This window comes from Aquarana catesbeiana, linkage group LG01 (genome assembly GCF_042186555.1).
Source record: "Aquarana catesbeiana isolate 2022-GZ linkage group LG01, ASM4218655v1, whole genome shotgun sequence".
NCBI classification, from domain to species: domain Eukaryota; kingdom Metazoa; phylum Chordata; class Amphibia; order Anura; family Ranidae; genus Aquarana; species Aquarana catesbeiana.
The window spans coordinates 111,447,317-111,460,192 of NC_133324.1; the positions used below are offsets into that span (position 1 = coordinate 111,447,317).

Consider the following 12,876-nt stretch of genomic DNA (forward strand, 5'->3'; position numbering starts at 1 on the left):
CGCAGGGCAAACGGGGCACTTGCCCTGGGCCCAATCTTTGTTGGGGGGCCCGCGCTAGCCGTGAATTGGGGCCCCGATGACAGCTTTGCAGAGTGCGCAGAGGACACGGGAGGATGTATTCCGTGCTAACCAGCTGAGAGGGGGTGGGGCCGGGAGCTCCACTGACGCTCTGACCCCGCCTACGTGACGGCTTGTAGTGAGAGCCAGTGATCGGAGTGGGAGTGTCATTGGAGTTCCCGGCCCCGCCTCCTCTATACTGGCTGGTGAATACAGAGGTCCGGGGGCGGGGCCGGGAGCTCCAATGACACTCCCACTCCGATCACTGGCTCTCACTACAGATGCGAGTACACAGGCTGCACGTGGGCGGCGTCAGTGGAGCTCCCAGCCCCGCACCTCTCAGCTGACTAGCGCGGGAATACATCCTCCTGTATCCTCTGTGCGCTCTGCAAAGCTGTCATCGGGGCCCCAATTCATAGGTGATGCAGCCCCCAACACAAAGCATCAGTGGAACTGTTGTAGTGAGAGCAGAGAGTGGAAGCCCCGCCCACACACCTGAATGTATGTAGTGAGTTTGGCTGGCCAGGTATGTCTTTACACCCATAAAATGCCTGACTGCTGAAACCCTGAGCTGTGTTATTCAACTGTAAAGCTGTGCATTGCTGAAAGTTCTTTGACCATCTCCTGTATAATGTCTGCAGTCTCTGATTGTCTCCTGCAGTATGTCCGCAGTCTCTGATTGTCTCCTGCAGTATGTCCGCGATCTCTGATTGTCTCCTGCAGTATGTCCGCAGTCTCTGATTGTCTCCTGCAGTATGTCCGCAGTCTCTGATTGTCTCCTGCAGTATGTCCGCAGTCTCTGATTGTCTCCTGCAGTATGTCCGCAGTCTCTGATTGTCTCCTGCAGTATGTCCGCAGTCTCTGATTGTCTCCTGCAGTATGTCCGCAGTCTCTGATTGTCTCCTGCAGTATGTCCGCAGTCTCTGATTGTCTCCTGCAGTATGTCCGCAGTCTCTGGTAATCTCCTGCAGTATGTCCGCAGTCTCTGGTAATCTCCTGCAGTATGTCCGCAGTCTCTGGTAATCTCCTGCAGTATGTCCGCAGTCTCTGGTAATCTCCTGCAGTATGTCCGCAGTCTCTGGTAATCTCCTGCAGTATGTCCGCAGTCTCTGGTAATCTCCTGCAGTATGTCCGCAGTCTCTGATTGTCTCCTGCAGTATGTCCGCAGTCTCTGATTGTCTCCTGCAGTATGTCCGCAGTTTCTGATTGTCTCCTGCAGTATGTCTGCAGTCTTTAATTGTCTCCTGCAGTATGTCCGCAGTCTCTGGTAATCTCCTGCAGTATGTCCGCAGTCTCTGGTAATCTCCTGCAGTATGTCCGCAGTCTCTGGTAATCTCCTGCAGTATGTCCGCAGTCTCTGATTGTCTCCTGCAGTATGTCCACAGTCTCTGATTGTCTCCTGCAGTATGTCCACAGTCTCTGATTGTCTCCTGCAGTATGTCCACAGTCTCTGATTGTCTCCTGCAGTATGTCCGCAGTCTCTGATTGTCTCCTGCAGTATGTCCGCAGTCTCTGGTAATCTCCTGCAGTATGTCCGCAGTCTCTGGTAATCTCCTGCAGTATGTCCGCAGTCTCTGGTAATCTCCTGCAGTATGTTTGCAGTCTCTGGTAATCTCCTGCAGAAAGTCCGCAGTCTCTGATTGTCTCCTTCAGTATGTCCGCATTCTCTGATTGTCTCCTTCAGTATGTCCGCAGTCTCTGATTGTCTCCTGCAGTATGTCCGCAGTCTCTGATTGTCTCCTGCAGTATGTCCACAGTCTCTGATTGTCTCCTGCAGTATGTCCGCAGTCTCTGGTAATCTCCTGCAGTATGTCCGCAGTCTCTGGTAATCTCCTGCAGTATGTCCGCAGTCTCTGGTAATCTCCTGCAGTATGTTTGCAGTCTCTGGTAATCTCCTGCAGTAAGTCCGCAGTCTCTGATTGTCTCCTTCAGTATGTCCGCATTCTCTGATTGTCTCCTTCAGTATGTCCGCAGTCTCTGATTGTCTCCTGCAGTATGTCCGCAGTCTCTGATTGTCTCCTGCAGTATGTCCGCAGTCTCTGATTGTCTCCTGCAGTATGTCCACAGTCTCTGATTGTCTCCTGCAGTATGTCCGCAGTCTCTGATTGTCTCCTGCAGTATGTCCGCAGTCTCTGGTTGTCTCCTGCAGTATGTCCGCAGTCTCTGGTAATCTCCTGCAGTAAGTCCGCAGTCTCTGGTAATCTCCTGCAGTATGTCCACAGTCTCTGATTGTCTCCTGCAGTATGTCCGCAGTATCTGGTAATCTCCTGCAGTAAGTCCGCAGTCTCTGGTAATCTCCTGCAGTATGTCCGCAGTCTCTGATTGTCTCCTGCAGTATGTCCGCAGTATCTGGTAATCTCCTGCAGTAAGTCCGCAGTCTCTGGTAATCTCCTGCAGTATGTCCGCAGTCTCTGATTGTCTCCTGCAGTATGTCCACAGTCTCTGATTGTCTCCTGCAGTATGTCTGCACTCTCTGACACTCTCCTGTAATATGTGTATTAATGTGCCCCTTTACTTGCTCAATTATTTGGGATTGCTCCACTGCTCAGTGAGAGGTAATGATGTGCATTAACCTCTAGCAACCAATCAGCGAACAGTAGTGATCTGCTTTAATCTCTAGCAACCAATCAGTAAGTGATAATGATGTACTGTAACCCCTAGCAAGCAAGTGAGGGCTAATAATGTACATCAACCTCTAGCAACCAATCGGCAAGCAGAAATTATGTGTTGTAACCTCTAGAAACCAGCCAGTGAGCAGTAAGGATAGGCTGTAACCTCTGGCAAACAATTGCAATTGCTGCGTGATCTGCTGCAGTAAACTGATTTTGAGTCTACCTGCTATTTTTTGTATGTCTCAGAATGGAGGGGTGGGGCCCCAAGAAAATGTTTGCCCAGGGCCCAATCAAAATTAAAGACGGCCCTGGGCATCTGTACATACAAACTGTGCAGCTCTGACTAAAGTTGAATAAAGTCCTTGCTATAGGTGTAGGCCATTTACATACCTTATGAAACCTGACTGGAATACTCCCGGGATGTTGCCAAGTACTCCCAGGATGTTGCTAAGTGAGGCCTAGTCGTCACTGCTCACCTCCACCATCACAGGAGTGAGCTCTGAAATGTTGAGCTCAGAGCTACTGCTTCAGGGGAGACAAAGAGTGTGTGTGTGAGGGGGTTTGAATCAGAGAAAGAGCTCACTCCTGTGATGGTGGAGGTGAGCAGTGACGACTAGGCCTCACTTAGCAATGTCCTGGGAGTATTCCAGTGAGGTTTCATAAGGTATGTAAATGGCCTACACCTATAACAAGCTCTTTATTTATCTTTAGTCAGAGCTGCACAGTTTGTTTTTATCTACAGAGATGCCCCTTATCTTCATAGGCAGTTTGGTGGTAAAGGTGAACTATCCCTTTAAGGGTGTTCTGTTAGGCAATGTCCTGGGAGTACTTAGCAATGTCCTGGGAGTATTCCAGTCAGGCTTCATACGGTATGTAAATGGCCTACATCTATAACAAGGGTATTGTACATCTTTAATCAGAGCTGCACAGTTTGTTTTAATTCACAAACATCCCTTACCTGCATAGGCAGTTTTTTTTGTAAAGGTGAACTATCCTTTTAAATAAATACACCAAAGAAACAAGGGGGAATGTACAGCATTTTAACCACTTCAATACAGGGCACTTTTACCCCCTTCCTGCCCAGGCCAATTTTCAGCTTTTAGCGCTCTAATTTTGAATGACAATTGGACAGTCATGCAACACTGTACTCATATGAAATTGTTATAATTTTTTCCACAAATAGAGCTTTCTCTCACCACTTTATTTTTTTTTATTTTTTGCCAAACAAACGAAACCAAGACCAAAAGCTTTGAAAAAATAAACAACAACTTTTTTTTAGTTTCTGTTATAAAATTTTGCAAATAAGTGATTTTTCTCCTTTACTGATGTGTGAGGCTGCACTGATGGGCACTGATAGGCTGCACTGATATGCGACAATGATAGGCGGCACTAATGGTCACTGATAGGTGCCACTAATGGGAACTGATATGCACTGATGAGTAGCACTGATGGGCACTGATAGGCAGCACTGATGAGGAGGCACTGATAGGCAGCACTGATGAGGAGGCACTGATAGGCAGCACTGATGGGCTCTGATAGGCAGCACTGATTGGTACTGATAGGCAGCACTGATGGGCTCTGATAGGCAGCACTGATGGACACTGATTGTCACTGATGGGGCTGCACTGATAATCAGTGCCCTGATTATCTGTGTACATGTCCCTGGTCACACTTGCCAGTACCAGTTCCCCTGCCCAGCAAGTGAGGAAAGTACTGCTGATAACTGACAAGTCTGTTTTCAATAAGAACTAGGAGTCTCTTAGCAATGTCCTAGCAACCAGGCAGGATGGGATGATGTGATCTCTGGGAGTTTTTCAGTCAGACTTCAAAAGGTATATAAAAGGCCTACACCTATAGCAAGGGCATTATCCAACTTTGGCCAGGTGCACAGTTTTGTTTTTATATATAGGTATCCCTTACCTGCACAGATATTTTTTTTTTGGTATGATGAGCTATGCCTTTAAGGAAATAAGTGTTGGACCTTGCTTCGTGTTTTTTCCTCCATTTTACTGTGTTGCTGATCCTTCTGAGCCTATGACTTTTGGGAGCTCTGTGTAGTACATCCAGTTTTGTGCTATGCTGACCATGGCAACAATAGAAATTGTGACTGCGTTTGTGATGACAGAAGGGTTAGATCTTTGGGTTAGTAGTGAGCACTCCGGCTTGAATACAGCTTGTGGTTAGTATCTGGGTAGCTGGAGAAACATTGAGTTTTTCTTCCATTCTCTTGTGGTTTTGTGCTGACTTCCAGTTCAGAAATATAAGACAAGTCGGGGAACGTGACTCCAGACAGACATTGTTTCACTTTCTGTGGCTCCATTCACTTGCTCAATTGAAAAGATATAATTATAAGTTGTTTGAACATTTTGTTGAATTTGCACTGTTTTTATTGACTGCGGTTTCCTTAGTTACTAACCAGTGGCGTGTGCCGCCTGCCCACGGTTCTCTCCTATGCTGTGCTGAGGTAAATACAGATCTATGTTTGGATCTTTGCACTTGAAAGAACTTCTTTAACCACTTTAGCCCTGGAAGGATTTGCCCCCTTCCTGACCAGGCCATTTTTTGAGATACGGCACTGCATCCCTTTAAATGACAATTGCGCGGTCATACGATGTTGTACCCAAACAAAATTTATGTCCTTTTGTTCCCTAGAAATAGAGCTCTCTTTGGTGGTATTTGATCAGCTCTGCGGTTTTTATTTTTTGCGCTATGAACAAAAAAAGAGCGACAATTTTGAAAAAAAACACAATATTTTGTACTTTTTGCTATAATAAACATCCCAATTAAAAAACAAAACAAAAACAAATGTCTTCATCAGTTTAGGCTGATTCTCCTACATATTTTTGGTAAAAAAAATTGCAATAAGTGTAGATTGATTGGTTTGTGCAAAAGTTATAGCGTCTACAGAGGGATAGATTTATGGCATTTTTGTTATTATTTTTTATTTTTACTAGTAATGGAAGTGATCTGCGATTTTTATCGTGACTGCGACATTGCGGCTGACAGATCGGACACTTTTGACACTTTTTTTGGACTGTGACATTTATACAGCGATCAGAGCTAAAAATTGCCACTGATTACTTTATAAATGTCATTGGCAGGGAAGGGGTTAACACTAGGGGGCGATCAAGGGGTTAACTGTGTTCCCTATGTTTCTAACTGTGGGGGGATGGGATTGACTAGGGCAGGAGACCGAACAGTGTTCCGACTTAGTAGGAGCACCTGATCTGTCTCCTCCCCCCTGAGAGAACCAGGATTTGTGTGTTTACACACATGGATCCTGGTTCTCGCTCTGTCACGAGCGATCGCAGGTGCGCAGTGGTAATCGCGCCCGACAGGCATCCGGGGACATGCTGCGGGTGCTCTCTCCTCTGATGGCGCACGCGCGCCTGCTAAAGCGTCTTAAAGAGACAACGTACAGCTAAGACAGCTCGCGCAGGGAAGCTAACCTGCCGCATTATAACTGCAGTGGCTGGATAGGAAGGGGTTAAAAGACAGAGTAATTTGCACAGCACCGAGCACCGGGTCATTGCAGTCATTGTCAGAAAGTGCTTTTTTCTTGTTTCAGCATGCCATCAAAATGATGTTGTTGGTATAACAAGAAGATCAAGACTCAAGGCTACGTTCACCTTTTTCAGAAAATAGCCCACAGAGTGAAGAGTCCTTAGCAGAGGCTATTTTCTGGACGTTAGCCTTGGAATAGTAATGGTTATGCAGCACTACCTCCGTAGGAGTCGCTGATGTCCGGGTTCCACACTGCTGCACAGCCGTTCACAAAGCATTTCCTTCTTGCATTCAAACTCAGAAAACAGTCCTTTGGCTTGTTTTTGTTGTTTTTATTAGGGAATGATAACTTGGATGGGGTAGGGAATTATGGCATGCCCAACTTGAAAATGTTCAAACGCAAATCCAGGGAAAATTTCCTCCCTATTTACAGATTCCTCTTCTTCCTTCCTTCTGCACAAACTTGGTTCCCTTATATACAGCTCCTGCTGGTCACTCCTGGAGGAACTAACAGTCACTTGTTAGCTCAGCAACAGCCCATTTCAGGGTAGGAACTTGCCGTCCCTTTGGTAAAGTAGCACATGTGGAGTGAACAGCATCTCTCATCACCTTCTGCTTCCCCCGTAGACACTGAACACAGCTCTACTACTTGCAGAAATGCTAGCCCATAAGGCTGCCACCAGCCCACCTGGCTGCTTTCTTCTCCCAGTCCTCCCTACTGACACACACATGGAGATTCCTCAGGGCAAGGTTAGATGAAGACTTGACACACCGCTGTATTCAAGAAAGCACAGCTACAGCTGGCAATCTCTCCCCTTGTCTTTTCCTGCACCATGCTGATCTACTCACTGTCTCTCCTTGCTCTCTCTGCTGCCTCTCTGGCTCCAACTGCCTCCTGTGGTGGGATTCTTCCAGGCCAGACTTCTGCACTCCAGCCTGAGGTAAACCTATACTGACTATACCTCAGTTATGAATGGACAGAGTTAGTCATCGTTACTGTTCACTGACTGTCCATTCAGAAAAGGAAGTGCCAGTAAATGACATGTTCCCTGCAGCAGTTGGCGGGAGAGGGGAGGGGGGAACCCAGCAGTGCTTCAGGGGGGCAGAAGAGCACACAGGGGCCCAGGGGCAGCATGGCCAGGATAGGAGGGGTGGCAGGGCAGCATGTAGAAGAACCAATCCCCTCCATTTTCCTCCTGCAGCTGCTGAATGGAGAAGCGGTCTTTTATCGGCTGCAGTAGGAACATGGAGGGCATCGGTTTCTGTATATGCCACCGCCCCCAACCACCCCTCCTACCCAGGTGTACAGGGGAGCCGCACGGGCCTCCTGGAACATGGGGCCTGGTCAAATTGCGACCCCTGTAGGTATGCCCCTGCCTATACCTACAGTATACATACCAGGTAATTCTGATATGAGCCAAACCTCATATAGCAAGAGCCTTGCTCTTCGGGGCACTCAACAGAGCAGAGGAGCAGAGGAATGGGGGACCCAAAAAGAAGAGGATTGGGGCTGCTCTGTGCAAAACCATTGCACAGAGCAGGTAAGTATAACATGTTTGTTATAAAAAAAAAAAAACCTTTAGAATCACTTTAAGTATGAAGAAGGAAGGGGGGTTGGAGGCGCCAACTCTAATGGCACTGTCATATAATGTTAGTTTAATGCCCTGTACACACACAATAGGATTTTCTGATGGAAAATGTGTGATAGGACCTTGTTGTCGAAAATTCCAACTGTGTGTGGGCTCCATCACACATTTTCCATAGGAATTTCCGACACACAAAGTTTGAGAGCTTGCTATAAAATTTTCCGAAAACAAAATCCGTTGTCGGAAATTCCGATCCTGTGTACACAAATCCGACACACAAAGTGCCATGCATGCTCAGAATAAATTAAGAGACGAAAGCTATTGGCTACTGCCCGGTTTATAGTCCCGACGTATGTGTTTTACGTCACCGCGTTCAGAACGATCGGATTTTCCGTTGACTTTGTGTGACCGTGTGTATGCAAGGCAAGTTTGAGCCAACATCCGTCGGAAAAAATCCTAGGATTTTGTTGTCAGAATGTCCGATCAACGTCCGACCGTGTGTACAGGGCATAATACATACACTTACTGGTTCACAGGTTAACAGGGTGGTGGTGTCCATCAAGGGTTGAGATGTCCTGGGATGTGCTGGTGCTGAGGTGCAGGCTTCGGTGGCAATCTATGTATTACACTAACATTATATGACAGTGTCATTAGAGTTGGCGCCTCCAACCCCCCTTCCTTCTTGTTGCTTGCTAACAGAGGCTATGGACACCCTCTGAGGATGGCTGCCTCCTCTTTTTTATAAAAATATGAATTGATCTAGATGTGCTACTAAAGCTATTATTGCACCATTCTACTAAGGCATTACAATATTTGGAGCGCCGGAATCCCTTCCTTCTTTGAATCACTTTAAGTATGGGACGCGAACATGAATAATACTGTACACGTGTGTGCAATAATACATCATTTCTGACAGACAAACATGCAGCCTTCTCTCTCTTTCTACAACACACATATATAAAGGAATACAACTTATAGTTAGCACTTGGTGTTATTAGCTGACGTTATCAGGATAACAGTGCTGTAAATGAAAGTGCAAGCAAATTGCTACACTCTTCTGCTAGCAGCCAGACGCTGAAAAGGACTCCAGGGTGGCAAGCTCGCTAACATTCAAGACTGCCATTTCCGACAAGTGTTAGACTGTAATTTGCGGCTGTCTGCTGGTTTTGTACCCTGCTATTATTTTAAGACGCTTCTGTAACTACATTGAAATTAATAATTCCCTTTGTCTGATTGTATTTTAAGAAGCTTGCACCTGCAGCTTCTTCACTTGAAAAACGTCACACTAATAATAGGATTTTGTAATCACTGTAAAATCCTTCTCTTGGAGTTTTTTGAGGAACACAAGATTCAGATACAATTGGGTTATACTGCAACCAACAGGAGACTTTGGACACTGGCAATAAAAAAACAAAACAGAGACCAGTATTGTATAACTCCCAAAATACCTCAGTTTCATAACAAATTGCTGAGAGCAAGACTTTAAACATAGAGGGGTGGAACCTGTGTCCTTCAATGAATTCCAAGAAACGGTTTTTATGAGTACAATATTCCCATATCCTTTTTGGTTAATTGAGGTACAAAGGATTCAGAGGTAATTGGGACATCCAAATGCAGTGGTGGCTGGCCAACACAGCAAGCAAAATGCTTAGAGGCCTAACTGTAAATAACAAAAATAAATCTAGTAACTGAGTAAAGGTCAAAGACCTGCCTAAAGGACCCTATTATCTGGCATGAGATAGCACTTGAAATTTAAAGAACATGTAAACAGAAGATCAGAGTCTTCCTTGTAAATCTGGGAAACAGTACATGAAGACAAAAAAAACGAAGAAACACTCAAAGATCTAGTCGAATGTGCCTTGACAGGACTACTAGCCTAAATGATGTTCTGTCTGAGCTACGGAGAAATGGTGGAACAAAAAGCTGGTTCTGGTTTACAGGGACCATCGGGGATGACAAATAAAGGGAGTCAGTCTTTCTAATGGAAGCAGTAAAGAGGTAGACATACATAGCTCTAACTACATCTAGATCTAAACTTTCTAAACGAAGGGCTGGTTTGCTTGCCTTTGACGGAGCTGGACTGTGGTCAGTGTGAGTAGAAAATGTCCTGGGAGAAAATAATGCCCCATTGTTGGTAATAATGGAAGTAATAGTGCCTCATTATTGGTATGAGGGAAAGGAACCGTGCCCCATCATTGGTGTCAGTGGAAGGATTAGTGCCCCATTGTTGGTGTCAGTGGCAGAAATGATGCCCCACTGTTGGTGGCCACGGTTTGCAGGCCACTGGTATAGACAATGAAAGAACATCTTCTTATGGTACTGGACAGTAGGGTACAATGTCCTGGTTGAGATAAAAGGCTAAAACCACCTTAGGAAGAAAGAGATTTCTAGGTATAAATATCACCTTGTCCTTGTGTAAGACCAAAAAGGATTCTTTACAGGACAAAGCTGCCAGACAAATTGCTTGCAGACCAGGAATAAAACCTTATAAGTGAGCGAGGAAAGGGAACTACCCTGATAGGTCCAAAATGTTTATTTTTTAATTTTGAGAGAACCAAATTCCAATCCCACGGATTGATAGGTGAAAATACAAGAGGGAAACAAACGAAAGACACCCTTTACAAAGGTCCCAATCTTAGAATGGGAGGCTTGCGGTCTTTGGAATAAGATCACAAGCATTGAGATTTGCGCCTGGATGGTACTCAGGGCCAAATCATGATCTATACCTAATTGCAAAAAAAAAGTCAGGATATATACAACAGAATAAGGGAAAATTGTATCAAATACCGTATTTTTCCTTTCCTGACGCCAATCCATGGCATCATACTAGTGATAGAGCTCCGCCTCTTGACCACTCCCTCAGGACCAGTGAATAGCATAAATGAAAGGCCTAGTTAGGTCCCACCCCATTCTTCTTTTTTTTCACAGTCGCTGGATTTAGCGGCATGGCTGTTGAAGCCAGGATCTTGAGGGAGAGCGGCCTTTTTTTCTGAATCAGTGATTTCTATGATGTTAAAAGCTAGGAAGTCCACTTCCATTAAGAATCACCATCACACATAGAAGACATACTTTGCTTGGTGCAAGGAAAAGCTTTTTTCCTGACGCCAACATGACAGCATACTAGTGATTGAGCTCTGCCTCTTGACCACTCCCTCAGGACCAGTGAATAGCATAAATGAAAGTCCTAGTTAGGCCCCACCCCATTCTCTGTAATTAGCTACATACCGAAACGTACAAGGGTGGGACCGTATGCTGCCATGGTTTGGCGTCAGGAAAGGAAAATTAGGGTAAGTATTTGATACAATTTTCCATTTTCCTGACGCCAACATGGCAGCATACTAGTGATAAATAACTAGCTGACAGGGTAAGATCTACTTGTCAAACCAATCTTCAAATTAGGATGAGACAGAGGACTGAATAGTCCTACAAAGTCCCCCAATGACAAGGCCCCCGGGTCTATTCCGTCAAGTTTGAGTAGGATTGTTAGAACGACCACGATACCCCTCTACAGATGGGCACCATAGATTCTCTTGAATGTGCTGCCTATGAGGCTTCAACTGCTCTGGTATAGTGCTCCGCCGCCGCTGACAGAGGCTTGCGACCCCTAGTCCTATATGCACAACCAAGCCTGCTAGGATCCAGGAAGTAACCTCTTTCCCTTGATGATTACCAGCTGGAATGATAAAAGGTTTATTTAGATAACCTGAAAGGGACAATTGTGGACAGATACTACTTTAAAGTTCTGAAAATGAACAGTACGTGTGACTTTCCTGTGTGATGTTCTGGAAAGTTAGGCAATGTTCAGCTGTCTGTTAAATAGCAGGCTGTTGCTACGTTTGATGCAGGATGATCTACAAGACCCAACTCTACTCTTTCTGGAGAGAAAGGAATATGTATACAGTATCTCACAAAAGTGAGTACACCCCTCACATTTTTGTAAATATTTTATTATATCTTTTCATGTGACAACACTGAAGAAATGACACTTTGCTACAATGTAAAGTAGTGAGTGTACAGCTTGTATAACAGTGTATATTTGCTGTCCCCTCAAAATAACTCAACACACAGCCATTAATGTCTAAACCACTGGCAACAAAAGTGAGTACACCCCTAAGTGAAAATGTCCAAATTGGGCCCAAAGTGTTAATATTTTATGTGGCCACCACTATTTTCCAGCTGCCTTAACCCTCTTGGTCATGGAGTTCACCAGAGCTTCATAGGTTGCCACTGGACTCCTCTTCCACTCCTCCATGACGATATCACGGAGCTGGTGGATATTAGAGACCATGCGCTCCTCCACCTTCTATTTGAGGATGCCCCACAGATGCTCAATAGGGTTTAGGTCTGGAGCAATGCTTGGCCAGTCCATCACCCTTACCCTCAGCTTCTTTAGCAAGGCAGTGGTCATCTTGGAGGGATCGTTATCATGTTGGAATACATGTATATACTGTCAGCTGAGCTGAAGATGTCAGAGAGGAGTTGTGTATTTGGAGAGAGGAAGAGACACATAGCAGCATGCTGTGTGAGAGGATCCATTGCTGGATTGTGTACCTGCTGGGGTGAGCAAAACCATACCAGAGACTGTAGCTCTGGCTAGAGCCACGTACTTTGTCTATATATCAGCCTGTTGGCTAAAGAGACTAAACTTTCCTAGTTCTGCACCTGTGTGACAAGACAAGCCTGTCGTTTCTTCTGTTTGTTTTGCTGAATAAAGCCATTTTTATTTCACTGAACTGTCTGGACCGGCCTTTCACTGCTCTGATCCCCTACAATACATACACCTACACACATATACATACATACACATATGTATATCCACACATCCACATACATTTATTTATTTTTTTAACGTGTATATACGTATACACACACCCATATCACATATACATACATACATACATATACTCACATACCTACACACACATGCAACACCTGCAGAGGACAGCAGGGAATGGGAAAGGTAATGAAAGACAAAAGAAGAAGACATAGGTAAAAGGTATAGGCGACCCTGTATGGCACAAGGGGCCAAGAGAGAGATAAAGCATAGCTGGCCCCCCCATATTCCACAAGCGCTGCAGTTACCAATTTTAAAAGCAGATTTTGTTCCTAAAGAGGAA

At 45.3% G+C, this 12,876-nt stretch overlaps 1 long non-coding RNA gene across 1 annotated transcript in view; it reads left to right on the forward strand.

The window, feature by feature from the left end:
- The first annotated feature begins 337 nt into the window (after positions 1-337).
- Positions 338-12,876, forward strand: part of LOC141133573 (uncharacterized) — a 37,114-nt gene continuing 24,575 nt past the window's right edge. The window contains exon 1 of the long non-coding RNA XR_012243096.1: positions 338-583. This is a non-coding gene — a long non-coding RNA (uncharacterized lncRNA). The remainder of the gene's footprint in view (positions 584-12,876) is intronic.